This window comes from Crocodylus siamensis, chromosome 10, assembly GCF_052110815.1.
Source record: "Crocodylus siamensis isolate JL-2025a chromosome 10, ASM5211081v1, whole genome shotgun sequence".
Lineage (NCBI taxonomy): Eukaryota > Metazoa > Chordata > Crocodylia > Crocodylidae > Crocodylus > Crocodylus siamensis.
In genome coordinates, this window is record NC_143404.1 from 70,948,079 (window position 1) to 70,976,054 (window position 27,976).

The 27,976-nt window shown below is 42.9% G+C and overlaps 1 protein-coding gene and 1 non-coding gene across 2 annotated transcripts in view; both read right to left on the reverse strand.

Annotated features, from left to right (window-relative positions):
* Nucleotides 1-20,501, reverse strand: part of DNAJC5 (DnaJ heat shock protein family (Hsp40) member C5) — a 41,104-nt gene extending 20,603 nt beyond the window's left edge. Inside the window, exons 1-2 of the mRNA XM_090065067.1 lie at nt 20,413-20,501; nt 3,723-3,793 (exon numbers count right to left, since the gene is read on the reverse strand). The gene's annotated coding sequence lies outside the window, so the exon portion shown is untranslated. The remainder of the gene's footprint in view (nt 1-3,722; nt 3,794-20,412) is intronic.
* A 218-nt stretch (nt 20,502-20,719) lies between these two features.
* TRNAE-CUC (transfer RNA glutamic acid (anticodon CUC)) lies at nt 20,720-20,791 on the reverse strand. Its single transcript has one exon. It is a non-coding gene; the product is annotated as a tRNA-Glu (tRNA).
* Between the last annotated feature and the right edge of the window lie 7,185 nt (nt 20,792-27,976).

Below are 27,976 nucleotides of genomic sequence, written 5' to 3' on the forward strand. Positions count from 1 at the left end.
TAGAAAGGGAAGTGGTGCAAATGCAAACTCACAAGATAAGTCATGCAATGTTTCCATATAATTGATGGTGGAGTTGAAAAAATTATCCTGCCTAATAACAAAAACTAGAAGGGGCAACCAGATTCTCTTTTACCTACGGATTTTTTCCTAGAGAACACGGTTCAATTGGAAGGGGGGGGGAGGGGAGGGAGCAGCCAGCAATTGTCTGATGAGAAGGAAGTTTACTCACAAGGATTTAAGTGATTTATTTCCTGCTGAAGTGAGTCAGACCAGTCAATCAAGGGTGCACCTCTGTTTGTCAAAGCCAAGTACTGTGAGTCTGCTGGAAGGGACCTATTCTCCAAACAAGACTGTTCTGCTTTAGCAACCTGCCTCATTATTAACATCCATATCAATACCCTTCCACTTGCCTAGATCAGTTCCTTCCAAGCTCAACAGAACACAACAGTAAAAGGGACTCTGGATTAACGCATAGGCAAACTAGGGCCCCAAGTGAAGAAGGGGCACAGCTGTGCTTATTTTACACATTATAATTATTGAGTGAAAAAAAGTAATATAAATAAATATGAAGTAGATATAAATATGAAGTATAAATAAATAAACTAAAGTAAAGTAAGCAAATTGGTAAATAAAGTATAAATAAATAAGTAGGGGCCCATGAGCTTGTTTGCCTGGAGCCCACTAAACGGTTAATCCAGCCCTAAGGGTCTTTGAGAAAAGAAAACCTCCTGGAAGTAAATATATTATTGGTGAGAGTGGATAAACAGCCATCCAATACATGAACTCAGAATCCACATCTGAGAAATCTTGCCACAGAACACACTGTTTGCACTTTGAGCCATAGGAAGGATAAACCTCAGTATGACGCAAAAATTGTTAATGATAATATCAATGATTTATTCTTATGATGTTGAGCTATGATGAATTTGCTTTGCTTTCACTGCATTTTAAAGGAATACCAAGAAATTCTGCCGCCTATGCCAGCTATTTTGAAAGACCATATCTTTTGGATGTTGATAGAAGAGAGTGCAAGCACCATGCTTTCTAGGAATGCTTACATATATACATGCGCGCGCACATATGCACCGTGTTGTCAAAAGCCATTAACTACACAGCAAAAATAGGCCATTCCCGTGGCCATACCCTGCCACACATACACTTTCGTTTAAACCCTCCCAAAAAGAATTCTAAACAAAGAAAACTATTCTTTACAGAGACACTCAAACTTTCACCAGTGAAACTTTAAGAAAAACATGGTCGGTTGAGAAATGTTTGTAGATATCATTTTACTTCTGAATTCCTACGTCCTCTTGATGAAAAAACTGAATCTATAAAGCTTCGGGCATATGTACTTCCTTTGAGATGTACAAGTATTTTATTTAGATACAAATATACAACACTCCTATTGCCTTCGTTATGTAAACAGGAGATGTTTCAACATAGCAAGGTCATTTGAGGCCAACTGACTATTAATGTAAGAAGCCACCTGAGTACGAAATATTAACCGAAGAATAACAACGTGCCAGCGCTTAAGCAATTTCCTTCCCAAACTCAACGACAAGACTGGCAATGTCAAAAACTAAATAACAACGCCTAGAATTATTTCAATGAATGCACTACATTCAAAAGTTTTCAAATGCAGTGCATTCAGCAACCGATGAAAAATGCACTGCGTTCAAAAGTTTGTCGAAATCTAATCTCAACCATGCAGTTTGTCCAATGAAAGGTATCATCCACAAAAATCCTTGCCCCTCATAAATTTCATCTGGCCTTTTCACACTATTTAAGTGCAGAGGAATGGTGTTTTAAAATACCGTGCAAACTCTGTGTCTGTTTAATTACTGCATCTCCTGAAAAGTTCAACGGAAGACCCAGGACATCCACATGGCTGTGGTTCTGTTCTAGGAGAAGGTGCGTTTAAACATGAGGAAACATGGATGACCAGGCTTTGTTGCAGGGGCCAGATACTTGTTTTGCAGGTCCCAAGTCACCAGCCAGGGTTTAAATAGAGGATCTGCACCACGCAGAAACCAAGCTGAGGACAGCATCCAAGATATAAAGCTCCAGAGATCCACAGAGGCAAATCTCTGACATATCAAAGGGAAAGCTTTATCAAGATTGTGCAGGTTTCTTTCAGTGTAATTTTAAGATTAAATTACAAAGCCACTCTGAACTGAGCAAACGCTGCTCACATCTCTCAACTTTTACAGGTCAGACTCATAACCGGGATTGTTAAGCAGCACTCAGGTCTCAGCTCAGCCCATTTTTAACACTTCTCCAAGCAAGCAAAAAGCTAAGAAAAGGAAGCTGCCAGTTCAGCTATTTCTTCAGCACTGTGGAGAAAATAATGTTTTACAAGTATTGAAAAGGAACTGATTTAAATTTATCCTGTAATGATTATACTAGAGTATTAAAATGCTATAAAACAGTATTAGCAGCTTTCTGTTAACTACAAAATTGTTGAAACTAAACAGAAAGAGAAATACAAATTAAACCCCTTTTTAAATGCTTAATATTCATTAATCTGCCTGTCTAAAATGGCTTCTTTTAAATACCTTAAAATACTTGGTTTCATAGGTATTAAAGTCACTCACCTACGTCCTGTTCATCAACTCTTGTACTCTATCTTAGCTTTCCCATCTTCAGAGAAGTCAATATAACTAAAAGATTTTTTTTTAATGCCTCTCACCCTAGTTCTTCATAGCTTTTGTCTCTTGCAGCTGCTGTAGTAGAAGAGGAGGAGGAGAAAGGAACTGGGAAGAGCTGCTTCTGAGTCAGCCTGCAAGTCTTCCTCTGGTACCAAGGCAAGAGGAAGGAAGAAACTCTCTCAGCATGACTCTCCCTTCTCAAAGGGAAGAACGGCTCCTTGGCACAGAGGGTATGGCTACCAAAGCAACACCAAGGAAGAGGAAGAGAAAAGGAGTCATTTACTGGGGCTAAGGTATTCAAACCGCTGAAGCATAAAGGTTAAAACCACAGCTGCTTCAGGAAGCTTCTTATCTTGAAGCCACTGGTCAGACAGGAACATGGCTGGTGAAGTTACCATGCGATTGTACCAGCCCCAAAAACAAAACCTACTTGCCAATCCTTTACCAATGACCAGAGCTAAAGATTTATCAGCTGTTACAAACCCAACCTCCACCAAATGCTTCTCACTACACACTTTGAGATGCATTAAGTTTTCAGGGGCTGGGGGGGAGGAGGGGCTACTATTGCACAAGTCAATCCTAGCAGCTGACTCTGTCTCTTTTCCTGTAAAAATGTGATGTGAATCATATACTAAAACAGGCATCTTTCCAAACCTCAGAGTGAAAGCTCAAGCTCCCCAAGGCAGCAAACTGCCACAGCCAAAAGCATCAGTTTAAGACTAACTTTTTGTTTCAAGCAATATTTACCGCATAAAACTCTCAACCAGCAGACATATTAGTAAATATTGATTTACGCCAAAAGCTTAATACTATAACTGGGCTCCACATACAATCCATCTGTTTCATGCCAAGTACAAGTAGTTCTCACAATATTTGTTTTTTTCCCTGGGTAACTAAAGGAAAAACCCACATGCAGTGATGATGAACTTCTTCAGCTTTGGTTTCTCCTTCCACCCACACACATCAAGATGCTGGAAACTTCTCCACCCACCACATTTGAACTTTGTTTCTTCAGCAGCATCTGTCAGTTAGAGATTTCTTCACTCTTAAAGAAGTCAAAAAGGTATCACTTACCTTAAATTAAACTGATTAGATTCCAGGTACGTCTAGTAACCGTTTCCACAGACACCTGGAACTGGAACCTCCTAAAGGACAGAACACAAAAATCAGGCACGGGTTAGCACACTGTCCCAGCACAGTTCTGTTTCTCTCTGGTGTTGTTGCATAAGTGTTTTTATTTTAACCATGTAAATAAAGACATGGAGGCAGGCAGCCATTTCAACAGATAAGTACATACAAGGCTAAGCACTTACTAGACATACTACCGCCTACAGTCCACAGCAGGCAAGCATTCAAACATGTTTTCGCTTGGATTTAAACATATCCAAAATGCTTCCATTCAAACATTGCCGTGTTGGGGTAGATCATAACAAAAGGAACGTGAACAGATCAGCTTCATTTCACCGTCTTCATTCACTGTGTTAACCTTTACGAAACTGAAGTTGAAGTCCAATCAATTTTTAGAAAGCGAATTAGAAGTAATTTCCTGTACCTGTAACAAGTCTGCTGCTTATATGCATAGCTTTAAAGGCTCGATTTCCTTAAAAACAGGCAATGCTTTGTGAAAGGGCACACATACAAATACATGCATAGGAAGCAAAACTGACTGAACACAGAATTGTGCAAGCAATACTTTACTAACAAGGTTAGGAACTGGGATGTATGAAAACTAAACAGGCACCTCTGGCATGATTTGAATATCTGTATTCAAATCTAAGAAAGTAGAGTCTGCAAGTCAATTTTTTAAAAATGATCTAATGCATTGTTAGAGAAAAGGATAAAGAAATATACTTTAAAATACAAGAAACATTCATCTGAACTAGCAAAAATAGTTTGACAGTATAAAAGCAATGTTTATGTGCACAGTATCACACCTCCTTTCCAAGTTTCTGCACAACAGTATCCGACTACAATTATAGAGGCTCCTTCAAAGGCACAGTGACTGAAGGTCAAAGTGCCACTTAAATTCCATCTTTACTACACATTACCAGCAAATGGTAAAGCACTGTGTGGCTTCCAGCTGGGAGGCCCATGCTGTCTCTACAATGATTTAATTATGCCAGTATAAGTTTCCTGCATGCACAGAAGGATTTCTATTCAGATCATGTTTGGAGCAGATTAGAAGTCGAGAAGGTGTAAAGGGAACCAGCCTCAGTCACCCCCACTTCCAGATACTGTACAAAGGATGGGGGAGGAAGACAGTGATTCGGCAACACCAACTGCTTCTTGTTCAACACAAAAAGTGCAAAGATTGCTGCTGTTCACTGGTCACATGCAAATCAGAAGGAAATGAAAGTTCAACCAGAAACTGCGGGGAACAGATAGGAGTTACAAAATACTAGATAATGTGACCATGCAATTCAGAGGGAAGAGCAATAACAGGTAGAAAGCCCTTCTGAATCAGCAGACTAGAGGCAGATCTAAATTATATCAACAGAGATTTAAAGATGTTGATATCCAATAACTGTTCAATAGTCTTTAAGCGTGAGGGCTCTGGACTCATTTATGATGGGCCAAACATGCCTCTCAATAATCATTCAGAACAGCTACCCTTGCTGACAGTCTCCAAGAAACCAAAGATAGAACGGGCTGAAAGAAATAACCACCTACTGACCGCAGAGGCGATGCCTCCACATCACCTTGGAGATTACTCGCCTGGGAGCAGAGAAAAGATCGCATTGCCTCTGTAAATATAGCATCTATTCCATGCTACAACAGAGGACTTTTTTTTTTTTTTTTTTTGGGGGGGGGGGATGTCACCTCTTCAAAAGCACTAAAACAACTTAATAAGGAACTGATGCCAAATAAATCCAATAACATACCCATACCGAGAAAGAAGGAAGAATCACAGGCAACAAGAAAGCACCCATCCTGGGCTTGATAAATCCACTTCCAAACTTGACGGGTATGGGCAGGGAACTTTCTGGGAAATAAGGAGGCGGAGGTAGTTGATAATGATACAGGATAGGTAGTTGATAAATAGCCTCATTTTTAAAATAAGTTTCTAGCCTTTGATACTTCTAAGGCAACCTTTGAAATGCAAACTGATCTACTGTCTTCTTGAATCTGCTGGCTGTATTAGGGCTTTTGTTCACAGTTTACCCAAGCACAGGCAGACTCAGGAAGAGAAGTTTTGCAGGTACTATTTAGCAATCTGTGAAGAGTACTCAAAGTGACAGGCAACCTTATAAATTCAGATTTTGGTAAAGCTTCCCAGAACATTTGGGAACTGGGATAGACTTCTCGCAAGGTAACAACCTTGGTGACCTCAAATTTTCAGTTCAGTCTTGAGCTAGTAGGTGTATTATGAGGTTTCCCAGGCCTTCCTATGTAGACAAAAGCAAATCTGTATTTTGCCTAGAAACTGTCTCACGCCATAATTTGAATTTGGGAAATTTTCGTTAGCCAGATGGCAATCCAACCAAACTGTAGTACAGATTACTGTGCCTGTATCTTCACTGCTGGAAATATAGCAAGACGTAAAGCTAGCAGAGTCCAACTGAATTCCATGGGATGTGTTTTCTCTTGGTTGTCTTTAACAAAAGTTTCACCACAAAAGAGACTCCTACTACCAAAGGGAGTGCATGCAGCATTTGATTGCAAAGACAGGGAGAAAATTATCAAGTAATGAAACTGCAAGATACCAGTACATCCTGGTACAAGGAGTTTTCTTCTGAAACCAAACTAATCAAAGAAACTACCTGGGAAAGAAAGAAAGAAAGAAAGACCATAGACGAAAGTGATAAAAGTTTGGACTTTCTTTCGTTCGTAATATAAGTGGGGAGCTTGAGCATCAATTCCATTAACTACCCCCAACATAAAAATACTTGGCAACTGAAAGCAATTTGCAGATGGAAACCTCTCACTGAACCCAAAACAATATCTTCCAGACAAAAGCAATTCTTATCAAATACAGATTTATGAAAAATCCCCTGCCCTGGCTATTTGTTAGTTTCCCCTTTAGCAAAAATGCTTAAGTGAGAATGTAGATACCAGCCACTGTTCACCCAAGGGACCTTTTGTACTACAGGTTTCTAGCTGTTGCAAATGGCAACTTTAATTTAATGACTCGGGAACGTTTGCATCCACATGTCCAAACTCATTTATTCTGCAAGCCAGATCCGCTGACCCAGAGCTCTACTTAAGTCCTGCTCTGTAATTATTTGTAAATGCCTTCCCTCATTATGATATTGTGTTCAGAATAAAAACAAAAGAAGAGAAGAAAGCACAGAAGACATGGAAAATGTCTGAAGTTAAGGTTAAGGATGTTGCAAGGTTGTCTGCCCCATTTCCAAACACAAAAGAAGAAAAGGCAGAGGCAGTAAAACCTGCTTTATGAGGCACACAATGTAAGAACAGGTAAAAAAAAGTCAAAGGTAAAGAATTCAAGGATTAAAGAGATGCAAGAGAGTAGTAACCGCAAGCAAGACAACAGGATAGCAAACCAAAACTCAACATATTAATATCAGCATAAGAAGCTTTGACCAGAGGCCAAGTAAACTACGCCTGGGAAAGTTCCCCATTCTGTCAGCTGTTTGTAGCGTCCCTTCCAACAAATTCTGGTTTGCTATGATGGCTCTGTATCTTTGAATCTACATGCATTAACCCATATTTTAAAAGGTTGTTTCCTGTAATTGCTGTGTTTTGGATTTTAGTGCAAATGTCCTTTATCTCTACAAGGAAACAACATAATACTCTTTTTCCTGTTAATCTTGACAGGATCCTAATTCTCTAGCAAGTATTCCTTCTCCCTTGTAATAAAAAGTAGGCTCATATCTGACATCTGTCTATGGCATGCATAGGAACAGGTATTTTTTTCTACCAGTCTTTCCTGTCAGTAAGATACTGCTATCATCGAGGCCCACAGACAATCTCCCATTGTATTTGCATATCTTTAAAATACCCTACCTCCAAGATGGGATAAATCAGCACAGAAAGATCAGGGGCAGTTCACACGTATTTAAAGGATCAATACAAGCAAGGCATAAAGAGTTTTTAAGCAGATAATGCAACAACCGACAAGGCTGAAATATTCCTCACCCCAATTCCCTGAATTTTTTTTTTTTTTTTGGGGGGGGGGGGGGGGGGGGGGAGGGATTTTACACAGTACTGCAGCAATTATAAATCCCTACCAGCAAGCATGACATGCTTGGCAAGCAATCAAGTGGACAAATCTATTAGCTAGATATTATTATGAAGAGAGATCTCCATGTGCTGAAACCTCGATGAGGAAATTTTGGCTAGTGCAATATAAAAGGATGACTGTTACCAGAAGTACATAGTACAGAGCCTGCAGGGGAAAAAATTGCTAAAAGCCAACAAGTGTGCAGAGGGGTTTTATTATTTCTTAAAATACTCTCAATACAGACTGATCTCTCTGCCTCAAAATAGTAACTGCAATTACTTTGCTAATAGAGTGAAAAGTTGGCTTACTCCACAATAGCTTCTAAGAACAGCACTTCTGTATTGTCTCCTGAAATGCTCCGTAAAAATTCCTATAATTTCTAAATCATCACGCAAAGCTTTTTGACAAAGTCCTAGTGATCAGCTTGAGGTCCTAGTGGAACTTTGTCAAGGACAACCTCCCAACCCTTGCAAGAGGATGACTTCTATCAAGCTTTTGCAACCCTAATTACTAGAACCCACAGGAACAGAGAGGAAAGACCTTACATTTTACACACACGCACAAACCAACTTACAAACGCTACTACATACATGCAGTTTCCCCTCTTCAGCCAGTCTTAGAACCATGCCAGTATCATAAAGTATTGTGCTTCAAGCCATGAGCTGACCAACCTTTTAAGCTGCTATCTAAATTGAAGTCTTTGTTTTAAAAATGAATGCAGTTTCATTCCGGGTGACAGAAAGCAAAAGACAAATGCTCGTGGCTTGAGCCAGGCAGCGTTGTAGCTTTGCTTCAACTTGTTTTACCCTTCAGATCACCTTCTACAACGGACCTAGTGTTCCATCACAAACTTAAAACAAAGACTTACAAATGTGTTCAATTCTGTGAAAAAATTACAGCCACCGAAGACTTGTTTTTACCTGAAACAAACCAAGGTGTCCAGCAGCAAAGGCTAACACAGCAAGCCTGACAACTTCACAGAAACGGTCAAAAGCAAATGCAATTTCCCTAACATTTATTTTCTATAAAAGATAAATCAGGTTGTAGATAACACTGCTTCTTTCCTGAACTTAAGTTTAAAGTGATTATAGAGTCATTATTAGGCAATACAACAGGGATTATGGTGAAACTTGTTACAATCTTAACTGCCATACTGCAAATGTTGCCTCTCTAATAAGTTTAGCGGATTAAAATTTAGCCATTTAAACCAGATTGAGCAACTTGTTATAACGACTTGTGACCCTGTATACTACACAAGAGTGAGTTTCAAATCCACAAAAGGCTTTCAGATCAGGAGGAAAGAAGTAACTAAAGCGTATGTTCAGCTCCTTTTCACGTGCCATTCTTTCCCAGGTCTATACAAAAATCTTAGGTTAAGCTTGTATTCATGGTTTGAAATCTAATTTCTCCTATTTTAGCCTGCAGAGAAATAAAAATAATACTTACATTACATTTATTTCCATGGTAATACACTGACATCACAAGTTAGATCATGCTGCAAAGTCATAATTAAGCTGGAAAGGAAACGTCTTATTTTAAAAAATGAACAGCAGCCATGGGTACATAGAAAAACTGCTTTTGTTTTTAATAAAGCTGTTGGTTTGCTTAACAGACTCCTTAGGCTCTTCCTGGGCTGGTGTACTCAGTTTTTTGTACCATTTTAACTATTTTGGTTCAGGATGTAATTTTTTTTTAAAGCAAAGCAATTAACCCAATACAATACCCGCTAGTACAACCAAAGTGCCTCTACAAGTGACCACTGCAGGTAACCTTGAAGTCAATGAGAAATTAGCAAACCCAACTTTGCCTGGCCTTACTGAGGACTGTCAGGCAAAAAACTGTTCGTGAGACTTGTTAATTAATGAGGAGCTTTCTATTGCTGTCATAACTACAATTAAGTTACAAAACTGTATTTACAGTGGGTTTTGTTTATTATGCCAAATGCAAGACACAGATTTGCTCGTATTAGGGAGTCAACATTGGGAGCTTGCTACCAATACAAAACTGTTGCTATACCGAACCAGAACTGTGCTTTGTACCAGAATATTCAAACTTCTCCCCAAGCAACGACACAAGCTGTCCCAGTAAGTATATCCTGCACCTGCACCTATCCAAGAGACACTACCAAAAAAGCTACAACATCAAGCTTCATACCTTTTAACATCCTTAAACCAACAGACAGACTGGCCAAGGCAGGCCACAGCACAGACCTGGTTTCTGAATGCTTTGTTGGCAGTGTATCCTAGTAAGGCACTCCTAGACACTTGGAGTGCATCAATCCTGTGTCAGCAAAGTTTAAACAAGTCTAGATCACAAGTCCCTGGAGCAGAAGTGCCAAGTATTGCCATTCCCTGCTAGTTGAGCATCACAGGCTCGGCAGGAAATTGCTCGCACACTCTAGGATGGAAAGAAGATGCCAGGATAAAGCCATCAATATTGCAGAAGAGATTCTAAAATTTGAAAATACTTCCGCTGACTTGCAAAAATAACGGCTTTCAAGGAACCATTGATTAAACAAGTGTCATGTTTTTGGAAATATTTTTTTAGGTTTGTCTTTCAAATTTAACCAAACCGATAAAAGAGATGGTATTCAACAATACCTTAGATTTCATCACATCAAGATATAGACAGAACAAATGTTAAATTTAACATTTAAAAGCACAAGGATTCCTGACATTGTCAGCATCTGCTGAATGGCATGACCAAGTACATAATTTATGCCTGGCTGCTCACACAAAAAGCCTAATGCTCTTTTCTGCCTTGGGATCACCAGATTACAAGCAGGAAAACTAGAGCACTGTGAGCAGAGCTCAGATACTAGTGAATCACTAGCGACTCAAGAGGCAGCTTCTCACTAGGAGATCAATTCAGAACAGGCACCAGGCACAAATGACCCCACCGATTATATGCTGTGCACAACACACCTGAGGAAAGGGAACTCTGGTTGCACAACACCGACTATCCATAAGGTAATTCTATGTACCTGCCAAGGTATCCAAGCAGCTGGGAGAATCTAGTGCACTCAACTTCCTAATTCAAGTGAGAAAGTACAGCCCACCTTCTCTTCACTGGGAGCATCACCTTGATGGAGGAAAATGTGTACTCCACTCTTGTTAAGATACGGTTTGCATGATGGGATAAGGTACTATCCCATCATGCAAAACAAGAGTCAGATTTTGAGAAGCAATGATACTTCACACACAACCTGCCAACAACCCCAGAGTAGCAAGACATTTCTGCTAAAACCAAAAATGGACAGAAACCTTAATGTTAGGAAGACAGGACTAGAACAGAGCTCTCCAGTCCCCTGAATGCACAGCTAATCATTTATCTAAAGAGAGTACTAAAAAGTTGCCCCCTCTCACAACACAGCCACATATCACCCAAGGAAAACAAAACCAAACACCCTGTCATGTGCCACAGGTAAAAAGCAGGGGGAGATGAGGACACTACTGCTGCAATGACAGAGAAATATTTTGCTTAATATAGTGCAGGGATGCCTCATGCTACAGAGGAAGGCAATAAACCCCCACAGGCCTTGCCAATCTTCAGTTCCTAGCTTTCATAGACATTTGGGCTGGAAGGAGCCTCGGGAGATCATTGGGTCCAGCCCCCTGCTCAAGGGGCAGGAAGATCACCACAGCAAGATAAACATCCAAGCGTTTCTTAAAAGGTAGAAGAGAAGAGGAGCATTTTCAAAGACACAAAAGATGGTTCAACATCTAAATCGCACTGAAAAGGTCTCATCATACTCTCAATTCCTGCTAAGTTGAAGAAGGCACCCGCACCGCTCAGAACTATCGTCTGCCAACACGGAGAGACAGCAGAGCACTGATCATATCCCAAGGGCACAGCTAGGCTCGGGGCTTGTCTCCGCTGCTAGAACTGCTCTTTTTACTTTGGGGTAACTAATGGACCAGTCCTCCAGTAAAACACCCAGTGAAGATGGGACACAACATACCTCAGGATAGCTGACGCACACCAGCTCCCCTGACATTTAAAAACAGGCTTTTTAGCAATGGTTACAAGTCCTAGGAGCACTCTGTTAATGCGGCCATGCTGACAGGCTGTTCTGGCAAAGCCTTCTCAGTGTGGATACAGCTTATAGGGGCAAAAAAGCACTTTTGCCAGCGTAGCAAATTGCAGTGTCATCCTTCCCCTTCCCACAACAAAATAACCTAATGTCAAGGCTGCTTTTGTAGGCCTGGAGTCACAACTACAGAAAGCATCAGCCAGGGATCATACCTTTTTTACCCCCTTGACATGCCAGAAAAGGTTTGTTGTGCTAGATTTTTCTAGCATGAGAACCAGAAACATACTCTCCAAATGGATGCTTGCAGCCTGCAGAAACTAGTATGATTTGCAGAGTAGCAGCTGATACAGATTCAAGCCAACATCTGGCAAGTAAGAACCACCAGGCAAGTGGCAGACATTAATTCCTGCCACTGGGAATAGCAGGTAAGAAGGGAAGTTTCATTGTATTCATCTGACATCCAAAGTAAACTGCAAGATCTAAATTTAGCAATTCTGCTGAAAACAGTAATAATGTTTGCCCTAAGATTTTTAGCATTATGCAGCAAGATAACAGCAATACTACAGCTGAGAGACTGAGTGCACGTGATAAGCAGGCCTTCTCCGTGAGTAAACTGCAGCAAATCAGACTTAGATCAAGTCTCAGTGAAAACAAAATCCTTAATTGTCAAAACTAGGATAGTGGAACAAGCTGCCTAGTGAAGTTGTGGCATCTCCCTCCTGAAGGTTTTTAAGAGGAGGCAGGAGAAGTATCTGTCGGGGATAATACTGGAATAGCACATGCTGCATCAGTGCAAGAGGATGGGTTCCCTGAGGTCCCCCTCTATCCTATGATTGTCTCTCTGAATTACAGATCAGAAAAATTGTCTAATGTCAAATATAATAGCTAAATCCTATTCTATTCAGTATATGTTATTACTGAAACAAAATGACAATCAAGGGAAGATTTCCTATATCAAATTACCACCAGCTTTCTATAGGAATTAGACACCTAACTGCACTATGTGCCTTTGGGAAAAAAAATCAAGGATAAGGAAATCTGACTGGAACCTCCCTGACTTCAGTCCATAATCCAGAGAACCCTGTCACTTTGGAGAAGCTGCAGCAGTACTGAACCAAACCAAGCTCAAGTTTGTGCCTAGGGACAGACCAGAGGGGTTTATCAGTGCTCTGGAGGAAGTTAGCCTGAGGCTAGGGAGAGTCATGAGGCCCTGAAAATGAGGGCAAGGTGAACAAGAGTGAGTCAGAGACTTGACTCACTTTATTTGGTTCAGACACCTCCTTGGGAAGGGGAAAAAAAAAGGAGGAAGGGAGAGGAAAAAAAGGGGTGAAAACACAGGAAGTGAACACAGGTAATTTAGAAGAAAAACAATTAAAAAAAGAACATAAAAATACATTAATGAAAAAAATTCATATGTATGTCTGCGTACATTTTCCACAGCAGTACCAGCCTAGCGGAGGTAAGTGAGTTTGCAGGCTTTAGCACCACCACAATACAATCACAAAGCAAGTATAGGTTCACCATGGATCTCAAGTGCTGTCCAAAGTATTACTGGCCCCGTTTTCTAGAAGGGAAGGAGAGGCTGTAAGGCACAGGAAGGTGATCAGGGATGCCCAAGGTCACCTAGTAAGCCAACAAGATTGACTCAAGTTCCAGTAGTGCTCTCCCTACTAGATCACACTGCCTCTTTAGCCACAAAAAAGAAGCCTCCAAAGAATCAGGTTTGGGCTGAGTGAGCATCTGCTTTAGTTTACAGTGACGTCTTGTTCAGAAGATTTTTACATGTACTTAAAGTCACATGTGCTATTAATTGACAAAACAAGTTTTTACTGCTTTCAGTCCTGCAGGACCATCGTTCCAAGATGCAACTCAAATATCCTCCAGTTCCAAAGCCCTGCTTACTTATTCTACCCCACTATCTTCAAATTGTGCAAAAGAAGGCACCTATGTTCCACAGGTGCCAGAAAGGGCACGATTCGAGGACAGCAGCACAACTGAGGACAGCATCTGACGTAAGGAAACTATTACTGATAATGTCCAGCTTGAATTTCAGCTCCTAAATCCAGTTTGCAAACCTGGCAGTGTGAAAAATATCTTCTATATCTGAACTGCAATTTTGCCATGAAAAATCAGTGGGGTGACAGGATGTAGAAATGCAAATTTTATCTTTCTAGCCTCAGCTTTCAGACAAGACTCATGCTTAAAAGTTTTAGAGGATAATAATGAAAGTGCTAATATTATATTCCTGCATCATTATGAGACACTGCCATGCTCAACGTGAATTGGTTTCAGTTTCTATACTGTAAGGTGTGGAGTTACCTTCTCGTAAATTCTCCTTCTCGTAAAGGAGGGCTGTCCAACTTCTCATACAGCAAAAAGTGAAATCTGAGGACAATTTTTTAGTGTGGTTAAATCTAGTTTTTTAGTCATGCAAGCACGGAGATTTTCTTAAAAGTTTACAAAGTCAAGCTATCAGAAGGAGACACGGAAGGTGAATCTAACACTGACTGCAGGAGTTGCTTATAGGTTTTCACTAGAAAGAGCACTTAGTAGTTTGCTGCCCCTTGAACTCTCAGAGAGGAAGTTGATAGCCATTCCCTAATTCACTATTGGAGCAAGATCTCCTGTGTTCTGTTTGTTTGCTGGTGACTTTGCTCATGTGTTACATCAGAAATGAGAACCAAAAGTGTTTATATGATTACTTCAAGACTATGGAGAAATTAAAAAAAAAAAAAAAAAAAAAAAAGACTGAATGCATCTGGAAATCTCTTGACATGCTTCTTTTCTAGCTCTGTAAAGTCTGCTTTAACTCTACACAGTATTTTAAGTGGCACTGGTTGTGATTTTTAAATTATAAGCATCTCTTTTGGGTCTGTTAAGTCATAGGAGCATGAATTTCCTGTACCTAGCATATTCCTAAATATATATTCTTCTTCTGACCACCCTGGGCAATTTTTGCATGTAAGCCTTTTTCTCTGCAAACAGCTGATTCCATGTAAAAAACAAAAATACAAGTCAATATACACAGCTATATATCTATATAAGTCTATATATCTAGATCTAGATATTAGACAGCAGTTAATCCCCAATTCTTTATTCCATTAACAACAGATTGGAAAGAATAATTCTCTTGATGACTGCCCATCTAAGAAAAAACGCAGACATTTTACATATTATATACTAAACCAGTAGCTTAAAAATTATAAAATATTTCGGAGTCAAACGAAAAACTGTTATAAGACATCACTGACACAGTAAAAGAATATGCAGTTAGGACAGAAAATAATGGCATTTTACTCCGTCTTTAAATGAAAGGTGCAGAGTTAAGGTAATGTTTTGTTGCAGATGTTTTTCATTTTTTACTATACTTGCAACAACAAACAAAACTAAAACCACTGCTTTCTTCCAGTGACAATACAAAGAAGTCAACAATATCCTCCCAATATATTTATACCAACAAAATATAAACATCATAATGCTCCTGTTTTCTAGGTTTTTTCCAAAAGAAATGTAACATACATTTCTGAATATCCACCCTTACTTGCTATCAGAACCTTACTCAACTTCATCCATAAGCACTTGGAGTTTGTAGTGGTAAGACAACATGAAAGCAAAGTAGGATAGTTTCATATTTCAAAAGCACTTTGAGGGAACATGGCTTTCATAGAAAAATGCTATAACCTGCTTACTGAGAACAAAAGGACTGGAACCAAACTATTTATGCAGCTCCATCATCCAACAGAGATGCGCTGTAACGGACCAACACAGGGAGCGGCAGCTAGCTTTTCCACACGAAGCTTAAGCAATGGAAACGCTCAACATGCAGAGGTCTGGACCAAAGCCCTTCTGTGGGGATTCTGTTTCTTTGTGTGTTTGTTTTTCTACTAATTTCTCCTCATTCTAGGAAAGTATAAGCTGCATGTTTTCAAAGCTAAAATCCACCTAATATCTGAGAGTCAAACTTAAGATCCGACTGTTCACCCTGAGACTTCATCTAAAACACTGGTTCCACCCAGAAGTTGAGGCAAATAAGTGAGTCAAGTAATACTTACAGATGTCTATTCTTTTTGTATTGCCATCTTGGGTAAACTGGCAACACAGTGCATCTCATCAGCAAGTAAGGAATTATTGATTTGATAAATGAGAACCCCTAGACTGCAGAATATTTAAATTTTCCTCTAGCAATGTCTCAACGTAAGAAATAATTAGTGGGACACCAATGAACCTCTGAAGAAAGGTTACCCATTCTTGTTAAGAAATTACTTTCATTAAAAATGGAAGGAGGAAAACCTTTTCAATTTAAGATTTTTGCGTGATCACGACCAGTTTGTGTTTCTACCTTCAACCAAAAGAAGAGAGAGAGAACACTTACAATGCTAGGAAAGTCATTGGTAATCACAAAAAAATAACAGGATGCAGATAAAGTATCTGTAATTGAACTAGTTTTGGAGTTGGCATTGACAGCTTATTAAAAATCATAATCCTCAATATATTATTCAAGCTGTTCTCCAGTATTACAAAATTACTAGTTACATAAACTAGAAAACACTTTTAGAATTTACAGAATTGCTAAAAAACCCATAACTGCAGTCAGGGGAAATTGAACTGAATGATCAGGAACTGAACTGCCATCTAGGACAGATTCCAACAAAGGACAGGACTAGGCAGGACTGCACTGGCTACCAATTACCATGAATTTTCTTTAAGCAACTCACATGTTGACAGTTGAAAGCACCCTATTTTATCCAGGGTTGACATTAAAGTTTCCAGAACACATTTACCACCTATTCTGCACACCAAGTATTTAACTTACCAGAAAACTGATTTGTGATGGGACACTGGGATTTCTACCATGCTGGCATCACAGATGTTTCAGCATTACTGTAGAAGCCAGAAGAGTTCATAAAAGCTCATGTTAAACTAGCATTTATTTTTGGTAAGTGCACTTAGCAGTGACTGAAAGGAAAACCCACCACCATAGGAACTCTGAACATTCATCACAACAGCCTTCTTCCCTGAAATTTAAGAGAGAATCTTATTCGCTGATAGTGACATGAGAAAACAGAACATTTCTCTTTAAAAAAATCTAAGTTTTACCTGTTCTGAACTCAGAAATTTTCTGCATCTCACTAGACCACAGCTCTTAGAAGAGAATTGTTAGCCAATACAGGTGGCCAGACAAGCACAAAAGAACTACTTAGACAGGACAACCAAGAACTATGCCATACTAGTTCTCATGATTCGTGTTAATGGTTAAAGACATTGCCACTTTTGAGAGTAAGGAAAGCATTTTTCCACCAGAAAGGAAGGGAAGGAAAGATGTATGCTGCCTTCCTCTTTAGTACTCAGCAAGTTCTTATTCCTTCACCAATGTTTTACTAATGTGACCAACCTGCTTATAACACAGATGAATATAGACATACTTTCTTTGCTTATAGGAGATGAGTAATTGGTGAATCATAGTCCTTCACATCTTCTGTTTACAAATTTGGGGTAAGAAAATAATACCCTGACAACGAGACTATCCAGCCCATTTTTTTTAAATCTCCAGTCCTCAGTCCAGCCGAGATGGAGCATAAGGGCGAGAGAAAAGCAGTTGGTCCCTCTTCCTGCTACTGCTCACTCACCTACCCAGCTAGCTGCAGAGAAGGCAAGAGGCCACGGAGAAAGGAGGCCATCAGTGGAGAATCAAGAGAAGAAACCCAGGCCTCCTTTGATTATCCCATGCTGGACAGCTCCCAGAAGAGTACTGATGATTAGTACAGGAGGGAGCCCTAAGCTTCAGCACTGCCACAGGCAGAATCCTTTGGTCTTATCAGAATTTACCTGCAAGTTCATCTCAGAAATACAACAGTGGTGCAGATGTGCACAGGAAACATCATGTGAGGCCTAAAATTCAAAAAAAAAAAAGCTGAATGGAAGCCTATTTATTAGCATTTTTTTAAGTAATTTGAATCTCTGGATACTTAAACTGTCATTCTGAAGTTAGGTTACATGCACACAATTAACTGAACACCCTTCTTAATACAGAGCCCAACCCAATACACATAAAACACAGCAGCATGCTTACTTCTACCCCACTAGCCTTCTTCCTCCCCAAGTGGTCAAAATCAAACAAGATTTACAGGGTGCTCAGTGTATAGGCCTAAGTGAAAATGCATTTTCACTTAATTACTCAAAGAACTTTGTCTGCCTTATTCACTTAACACACAAACCAGTCCCAAGCTGTTATGTACTGCTTACAACCTAACAACCTTCTCTTATCTGCACATCAGTAAGCATATAAACCACTTGCAATGAAAATCATCCTTCAAGCCCACTGTCTACTGCCTAACCCAACTGCGCTCAGTTTAACTGAACAAATTTGTGAAACCAAATAGAAGCATTTGACTTCACGGCTTCTAAATCAGCCCTAACATAACTTGGTCCGGTCCACTCAATTTCTAGCCCGCTGACACAAGGCGAGGAGTCTTACTGAGGTGCAAAATCATCATGTAGGCAGTCCCTACAGTAAATGTGCACTGTTTACACTGGAGTTTGGTCAAATTCATATTCCAGGCAGCTGGATAGCTTTTTCTTTCAATCCCCAAGTACCCTGTACTTTTCTTACTGCTATAAAAATTGAGCTAATAATAACAGCCATCATCATCATCATCTTTCAGCAACATAAACCCTGACAGCTCTTAAAAGCTTGGCCATTTTGAACTTAAAGGAAGTTTTCTTCACCATTGCCATTTCTAAATTAGGATCATTCTCCCAGAGAAGCCTCCATGACATTTAAACTGATCAAAGCTAGAACCATTCACAAATTTTGCTTTTAACCTAAGTTAAAAAAATAAGATGAGCCTTGAACGTTAATACTGACTGCCAAACTACCCTGACATTCACGAAAATATCTTTAAAAAAAAAAACAACCAACAGAGCATTTTTGTCAATTAGTTGAAGTTTACAAAAGAAAGGATGATCAATAAATCAAGCATCAATGACAAAGTTTTATCTGCCCAATAGTTTAAACTATGACAACTGGACTCAGCCAAGATTTTCAAGACTGAGGACTTATCATTTAGGGTCTAGAAGTCTATTTTGCAACCTCTCTGATCCCCAAAGCATTTAGCACCCAGCACCAGCCATCTATTGATATACAGGTCCAAAAAAAAAATAACATCTTGGACCATTTTTTTCCAGCTGTGATAATTATGAGTGACCACATCACTGGTGTTGAATCCCTAGCAGGTATTCTGGTATAACACACAGCCATCTCATTTACAGACTCAGTAAAAATAGCCAATTATTGCAATTAAGCTATGAAAATTAAGCCCCAAAGAAGTCCCTTGGTATTTTTCATTATGAGGGCTGCAAGATGCACATCAATTACTCATACCATTTTCTGAAAGACTTTCAGACCTATCATGCATTACGACATACGCCACCAGCATGTCTTGTCCACTATTTCTCTCAGACATCTCTCGATAAAGCATATTCACCGCTACATCACAGAGCTCGGTCGCCGTCAGATGGGTTTCACCCGTACTTTAAAACCGTAACTTATGATAATCAATACAAAGCAAAGAAGGGGAGTCACAACAACGCACACTTCTTATCTCTGTCGACAACGCTCGAGATGCGCTCGCAGACGAAATAAAACGGGGAAAGAAATCTATGTTTAGCAACTCCCATAGATAAATCCGGCTGCAGGCCTAGGACAGGGGCAGGATTTTAGCATCCCCACCTTGCTCTTTAATAGACCTCGAAGGAAACTCAACAGCTTTTAATTCAGAGGGCTTCTCCCCCCCAGCTCTTCATTAAGAGCGAGCTGCAGAGCGGCAAGGACGACTGCAGAGCCAGCGCGCGGCCCCCACATAAGTTTGGCAACCGTCTCTTCACCATAACCACGCGAATTATGACCGCGCCCCTCCTACCTAAAAGGCGGATGGACGGCGACCCGGACAGCTCGCCCTTACACCTGGGCTGCTCGTTTAAAGAGAATCCATTTGGAAACTGAAACAAACGCCACCGATGCAGAACGGACAGCCTCTGACAGCCATCTGGTACAAGGGAACAGAGATGCTTCTCTATTTATTTTTAAGAAAAACCTCTTAGCTCTGGGGGTTTTTTTCCTAACGTATCACGTACCCAGGGAGACCGCTCAAGTCTCGTCGCAGCCAAGCCCCAGGCCGTGGCCTAACGGCATCTCCTTCGGCAGCAGATGAGACCGTACAAATAAAGAAACAAATACATACGCGATGGGCTCGCCTCCAGAGAAGCCCCTGTCCGAAAACGCAGCCCCCGCCGGGGAGACGCAGATGTGGGCGACCACCCCCTCCGCCCATCTGGACCCCCATGGCGGGGAGGGCATCCCCACGCAGGGAGGGGCAGGGTAGTCCCCCCTTCCCCCAGGACAGTGCCCCCTCAAATTGCACCCCCATTGGCAGGGGGTAGGGGAGTGCCCCCCCCAAGCTGCATCCCTATGGGGGGAATTCCCCCCTCCCCACAAGGGGGGGAGGTCCGTGCCCCCCCCAGAAGGAGGCCGCCATCTTGCCGCTCACCTGGGCCTGGTCCGCTCCGCCCGCTGCGCGGGGCAGCCACACCGAGTGGGGGCGGGGCTGAGGGAGGTGCGCGCGCAGCAGCCACGCCCCCTCCCTTCGCCCCCTCCCCTTCCAGAGCAGCGCATGCGCACAGGGCGTCCTCGAGGCCGGCGGGGGTGGAATCCCTGGGAGACGGGGGTCGCAATCGCGGTGTTAAACCCGGTGCGGTGCCGAGCGCTGCAATGCAAAACTGGGCAATGCAACAACGAAGCGGCGCACCGGCTCCAAAGGGGTTAAACTCGTCTGGAAATCGGAAGAAAAAGAGACGTTCCCTGACCGGGAATCGAACCCGGGCCGCGGCGGTGAGAGCGCCGAATCCTAACCACTAGACCACCAGGGAGCTGCTGGAGTACTGCCGGGCAGCCGTATGTGGGCTGTGCTGCGGCGTGCGCTGCTCTCGCAGGGATCCCCGGGGTGCTGCGCCCTCCCCTGCTACAGCGCGGCCAGCCGGGCGCCCTGGGAACAGCTGGCAAGGGGGGGCGGGGCGGCATACAGCCAGGCACTGCAAAGCAAGCGCAGACACTGCAACACAACCAGTATGCCTTACAAAGCAAGTAACATGCACTGCAAAGCAAGCGGCATGCATTACAAAGCAAGCTGCATACCGGGGGCGGGGAGGGTCTCCCTTGCCCCACTGCTGCTTTCCTGCTGCCCCCGCTCTGTGCACCCCCCTGGGGCAGCAAGTGCACAGCGCCTCCTGATGGCAGCAGGGTGGGAGTGCAGGAGCCCCCCCTTGCAGCTCCAGATTTTGGGGATGCCGCTAGCATGGTGGCCTTACGGTTTCTGGGGCCCTGCGTAAGAGAGTCATTTGGGGCCCCGTAGAGGCTTAATTTTGACGACCTATAAGCAAGTCGGACATTTTCGATTTCCGTTTCACTTTGCCCCATGCATGAAACTTATCCATCAGCTGAAGAAAGTACAACGTTTTTAGTGACTTCATCCCCCCCCCCCCAAAAAAAATTGTTACAACATTTTGGGGCCCCCTGGTTTGTCCTCCCCTAAGGGCGCTACTGCAGCCAGGGAGCAGGCGTGGGGGCAGCAGGGCCAACCCTCCCCCGTGCTTCTGTTCCAGGTGCTTGTGGCAGCCCCAGACTGAAAATGAATTGAAGATCCATCCTCAGAGGAGGAAAAAAGCCTGCAGGAAGCAAGACGGTCCCTGCTCCCTGGTCTCTCAAGGTGGCTGGGATTGAGCCCAAAAGCACTAACAGCATCTGGCTGGGGCTGGGGCTGGGGCTGGGGCTGGCCCTGCTCGGAGCAGGGGTTAGATTAGTTGCGACCTCCTGAGGTCCCTCCCAGCCCTCATTGTCTGTGATGTTTTACAGAGGTTGTCCTCGCAGGCACTGTCACATCTCTGGATTCATCAAGGTGAAGCCTTAATTTATTACCACCAGATTAAATGATTGCTGAGTTTAGAGACTTTAGTGGCACAAAGCAGCTGTTCTGCATTTGCCCCCTGTCCCCGTGGGGGGGGGAGCCTCTTCCCTGACGTCTGACCGAAAATGATCCCAACATTTTTGGACAGCGGAGCAAGCCTAATCTCCTACCATCACACCGTTAGTCTCTGCTCTAATGGTTCAGCAGTCCACCTACACCAGCATAAAGGCAAACAGGGACCACAGGAGAGTGGCAGGCGAAGCCGTGAGCTGCCTGCCTACTTGGAACAGGTTTTTTTCCTTTACTCTTTTATATAACAGAACTAGAGCTGGTCATCCCAAAACCACTCCAGCAACTAGAGAGGTTCCTTTCTGATGAGACTCAGGCCTGTGCTCCACCAGAGCTGTGACACATGGTGTTAAAATGTTACTGAAGCTGAAAGATAGGATTTTTTCCGTATTTTCCTTCAAATCCCCTCCCACTCCTCATAGCACTGAAGGTTTGTTCTTGGTTAAGCATCCTGCTTTTGGGCATCATGGCATGTAACGCATAAAGGTGAGTGCAGCTCATTTTAAAACATGCTAGTCGGGCACCTTTATGAACCTCCTTTTTCCAAAATGCTGTTGGCTTTAATCACAATTATCCCAGTGTGATGCATATTTCACCTTCTCTTATTCGGGAGTGGCATTTTTCCCAGGAAAAACTGGCGCCAGCAATCTAATAGTATATCAGCCTCACCACGAAACAAGAACCCACAGTTATATGGAAACCAATCTTTTTTCAAGGCTCTGAGTCTGGGTGTTTTCACCAGTTTCTTAAGTGCCCTAGATTGATTGTTTTCCTTGTGCGCTTTCATAGGTGCGTGCAAACTTTGACCTCCCTTTAAGCCTGTGCATTTGGTAACAGGAGTCCTCCCTCCTTTGAGAAGGCAGTCCTCCTCACTCCTCCGGGATTTCATTAAGCCCCGACAGAGCTGGATTTCCACGCAGGGCCTCAGAAAGCCCCGCAGAGCCGTATCTCTGTCCTAGTTCTCACAATCCAGGCGTTACACAGCATCACGCACCTTCCCCCTCAAACCATTTGTCCTTTATCATCTTTGGGCTTTCTGGCATCTCTGCATTTTATGCATTAGCTCAGCCTCCTGCCCATCACATTTCTAACATGCTTTTCCCATCCAACTCCACTGACTCACCACGTTAAGAAATAAATGATGGCGAAAGGCATTTACTAATAGAGTTATTAGCATTAATCATCTTATACGGCAGCCCGGCTATTCATTTAGTACATCAGCAGGCATCCCCCACTCCACTGTTGCCTGAAGCATCTCCAAGCAGAGTGCAGATATTCTGTCATCTTCAAGTGCTCCCAGTGAATGGTGCACACACGCACACTCTTCTGAGGATGACTGAACACAAACACACACACACACACACTTCAGGCCATGACTACATATGTCTTTGCTCCTAACTGGAAAGAACTTCATGCTCAGTAGGTTTTAGTGAGATGTATATACCAGCAACACTCAGCAACTCTAATGCACTGGTGGAAACATATCCTGAAAAAATAATGTGAAAGTAGCACTTCTCTCCAAATTGGTTACACTCCAAAAAAAGGAAATTTCATCTCATCCTTGATGATTTGATAACCTGAATCATGAAGGATGGATGGCCTTTGTCATTTTACTTAACCTATTGTGAATATCCTTGCTAATACATACATATGTAACCAATTCCTTTTCCATAAAAACATCTGCCTCGGAGTGGACCTGCGGTAGCAAGTTCCACAGGTTAACTCAATACTGTGTGCAGGAAAAAGCATTTCCCTTGATCGGTTTGGAAAATGTCGCTCTTGAATTTCAACACTCGTTCTTTTGTTCTTGCATTATAGGCTGAGGCAAACAGGAGTAGTTAACTAGCTGACACTGCAGCCATTGGTATTCTGTGTGCAGAACAGTCATATCTCCCTTAATTCTTCTATCCAAACCCAGGAGTCTAAGGAGGCTTTGTTGCTTACTCTTTGGTTTAATAGAAATTTCCCTTTGATGTCTCAAGGTCATTATCAGTGCCTGTGCCTGGACCTTTTGCATATTCTCTCTGTTTTTTATGAGATGAAGTAATCAAAAGGGAACATAACATTGAGTGTAAGGGGATAGGACACATTATCTCAGTGGTTTTCAACCTGTGGTCCACAGACCCCTGGGGGTCACTACATCTAAGAGGTCTACGAAAGATGACTATGATCAATCAAAAATGTGTGAATACCCACTTACAATTCAAAGGGGTCCACACCTTGACTTGAAATTTCCAAGGGCACCTGCACCTCCATTCAAAATTTTGCTGGGGTCTGCAAATGCGAAAAAGGTTGAAAGCCACTGCATTCTCTCATTCTCAGTGATCACAGACAATTTTACACTTAGAAATCCTGAAAAAGAGAAAGCCCAAAGAAAAGACCACTTACGTGCATTTGTCTATATTTTACTTAACTGGGACCTTCCAATGCCTTTTTTTTTTTTTTTGATTTTTGGAAACTACGAATATCCTGGTATTCCACTGACTGATGCAAGTCAGCTGTCTCAGAGAGAACTGAAAATAAGTTACAAAGCAGCCCGCGTGAAACCGTATCGCTCCGACAGGAACCACGAAGAGGAGCAATCCTCCCTCTGCTGCACAGGGAGGATCTGTAGCACTAGGGGGGGATCTTCATTGCAGTATTTTCAAACTTCAGTTGCAAACCAGCTGAGGCGAGCAGTCTAGTCTTGCTCCTCTCCGTTATTTCTCTACTCCAATTCAGTTCAGGACCCAGACTCTGGTCATCTAGGAAGTCCCAGCGCTCTCTCCAATCTTACCTGAATCTCCAATGCCTCGGTGTGCGACTGCCTGCCCCCGTACAGGACGAGAGATCTAAGACATTCTCTATCCAGCTGTTCAGATCTTCCCCATTTTTCCAGCTCCAAGAGATAAAGGCCTGTGGCAAGAGTGACACCGCACTGATACCACTGCATTAATACCCAGGCAGAAGGTGCAACAGAAACGCTTCATTTTAACAAACTGGCTCCCATTGCTTTTCTCTATGTACAGCACCTGCCTTATGCAATCAAAGCGATGCAATGGAAAATGATAGTAACTGAGGGTATAACGAGAGAATAGATGCGCTCTCGGCAGTGAAAGGCAGCCCTCGAGCCTGGCTCACTGCTGTACAGCCTAAAGCATCACTGTGCTTTCGCGTCAGCTGCAAATGTACCCAATCCAGTCATATCACCCCAGTCATTTTTGGCAAGCTTAACTGGTAACAAAGACGTACCAGCCTGGAAAACACAGAGCCTTTGAATGAAGCATTTATAACTCAGAGCAACAAGGATAATCTGGTTCCACCAAAGAAACAGGAGGGAGGAGATTCAGGTTCAGATCTAGAGTCTGCCAGTCTGCAGCCTGTGCACGACAGACATGGACCTGCTCTGTATCAATTTATGCTGATGTGATTATTGGGATGTTTGGGGGTTAGTTGAAGCAGCATGACAGAAACAAATCACTGGAGATAGGAGGTTTCTGAGAGGCAGCTGAAGGGCACTCGCTGCCTCCAAACAGCTCTCAGCTCTGGCAATTGAATCTTTGAAGATTTACCCCCAGGCTTGCTTATGCAAATGGATCTGATGAGCAGGGCTGAAGCCCAGGACGGCACCGAAAGACATGAATACTTAAATTAAAAAGGATGGCCAGACCATGCGAGCCAGCACAAAACACAGGGGTCTTGGGGAGAGTATGAAGGTAAGAATGAAGGCAAGAGAGAGATGCACCTGGACTGCTCTGAAATCCAGCTTGCTTTTAAGCAGGTCACTGTATGCACCACTAGTCTGAGGCTCCTAAGGGGAAGACGTATTTTTGTCAACTCAGACAAGCCTGCTGAGTAAGTACGATTAGCAGGTAGGGCACTGCAGCCCTAGTGCTAATCTAACCACAACTATGGACTTCCACCAAAGGAGAGGTGAAGGCCTGATGCCTGGGGCTGCACTCAGATGGGAGTGGGGCAGGGGCAAGGGAGTGGCCTTAAGCAAAATGCTTCTTGCCCAGACCTGTTCCCCTTCTGCCAGCTGCAGGCAAACAAAGCAGGGAGACCCAGTGCATAGACAGCACTTTTAGGAGGCGCTCTGGGAGAACACAAGCCTCTCTTCCCTCCTCCCTGCTCTTCCATGAGCGCCGCTAGCAACTATGGCTACCTCTGAGGACGTGGAGCCTTTGCTTTGAAACCTGCTGCCTCCTACTCTGCTGACAGATATCTCCATCTTTAATCCTTAAATTAACAGCTGTGGAAAAGACAAGTGCTCTTTTTTCCTTACTCAGCCTGAAAGGTTATGTGAGGGGAATGGCAAGTCCTGCCTCACCTTGAGCAAGAGGGGAAGCGGTGGCGGGGGGAAGTAGTGGTAGTTCATTATTAGCTGGTCACTGGGAGACGTTTTCAGCTCTCATACACTAAAGAGAGCAGTTACCCTCCTGCAGTGGGACGCAAGAAGAGCTTACCAGGAGTCTACAGTCCACGCCACTGGGATGCTTTCTATTCCATGATCCAGTCAGCAGTGAGCAGAGACATGCAAGGCTGGCCCTCAAGGCCCCAGGCATGCTAGAAAAAAATACCAAAATGAAACAGGGAACAGCTCTCCTAGGCACCAAGGAAGATGGTAGTGGACAGTGGTGACGTGACAAAGGATCAAAACTGAAACACCCACCTTCCCTCCCCCGGGGGCAAGTTACACCCCTCTGACAGAGAGCAGAAGGCTCTAGCTTTTTATTATGCTCCGACAGCAGTTGGATGCTGCATTTCCAGCTCACTGAAGACGGCAGCATTTGCACAGCTAACAAGTCACTGCCATGTATGTCCATGATCTTTGCTCACAACTCGTGCAGACAGCAATGTGAGCTGTACGCATGCAATAGTGAGACGTGGCCTCCTGGACAGACCTTGGACAGGAAAAATAACCCCAGGATGTGTTATCTACAGAAGTCCCTAGTTCAGCCAGATGGCCGAACGCTGGAGACAGAAGATATTCTTATGGAAGGTCACAGCCCTGCACTGTTTGTTAATGGTTGCCAGCTCTACATTCAGGACAGCACAGCCTTGAGAGAAGGCCTATCCCAAGCCACAGGCTCAGCACTTTCCCTCTCCCAGCACTGCCACAAGTCAGTAGCAGCCACCAAAGCCGGTTCTAAGCCAATCTCCATGAGCGCCGTGTTATAAATTTAAGCCAGGCCAACCACGGCTTTTTCCATGGTAGAGTTTCTCAAGCTTGAACTATAACTCCCAAGAATTGCTGCTGCAGCTGCTCAAACTCTGGACGGGACCCAAAAAGCAGGGAGAGGAGCTATTGCAAGCTTAATGCCAAGTTCAATAAAAATCTTTAGCACCTATTTCTAATGGAGTTGCGCTGCATTTCTTCAGGAAAGGATTGCCAAGAGCAGTGCGCCAATGAGAAATAGCACAGCAGCAGGTCTATCTAGGACAACTGAGATTCCCTGTGCAGTGACGGAGCCATAGCATTAAAGCCTGTTACGTACAAGTTTGTTCCGATTTCAAACCTACCGTCTTAAATATACAAGGGCTCTTGGTTTAACGAAGATGAAGAGTGTAAGAGACCCACACTCCAGTCCTTGAGGTTGTTCCCATAGGCAAGGGAAGAAATGTTAGGAGTAATTTAAGACAGCATCCAAAGGCCTGAGAGTGACATCACCCTTCTCCAGATCTCCCCTTGGGATCACTCTGGCATGCACTTCTGGGTCCAACATCCATCCTTTTGGTCCCGGCCCCTCCCTTTTCAGCAGCCAGCTCCTGTCATTTCAAGGAATTGGCAAACCCCTTTCTGCCAACAAGTCCCATGTAATGAATTCACAGCAATTTACGTTGTGGGTGGGCTGATGCTTAGACAGCTGTTAAATGGGAAGTGCCAGACCAGCAATACCCCTTAACACACCAGCTGAAATGCATACAGCCTATCCAAAGATTTCCAGTGCCAATGTGATAGACCTAACGCAGAAGGCCCTGGTTCAGGAGCATCTTTCCCCAAGCTTCCAGCTCAGCAGACATTTCCCGATGGGTCTGTAACCTCTGCACCTGAATATTCGATTTTTGACTTAAAAAAGAAACACAAGGCAGGACAGAACAA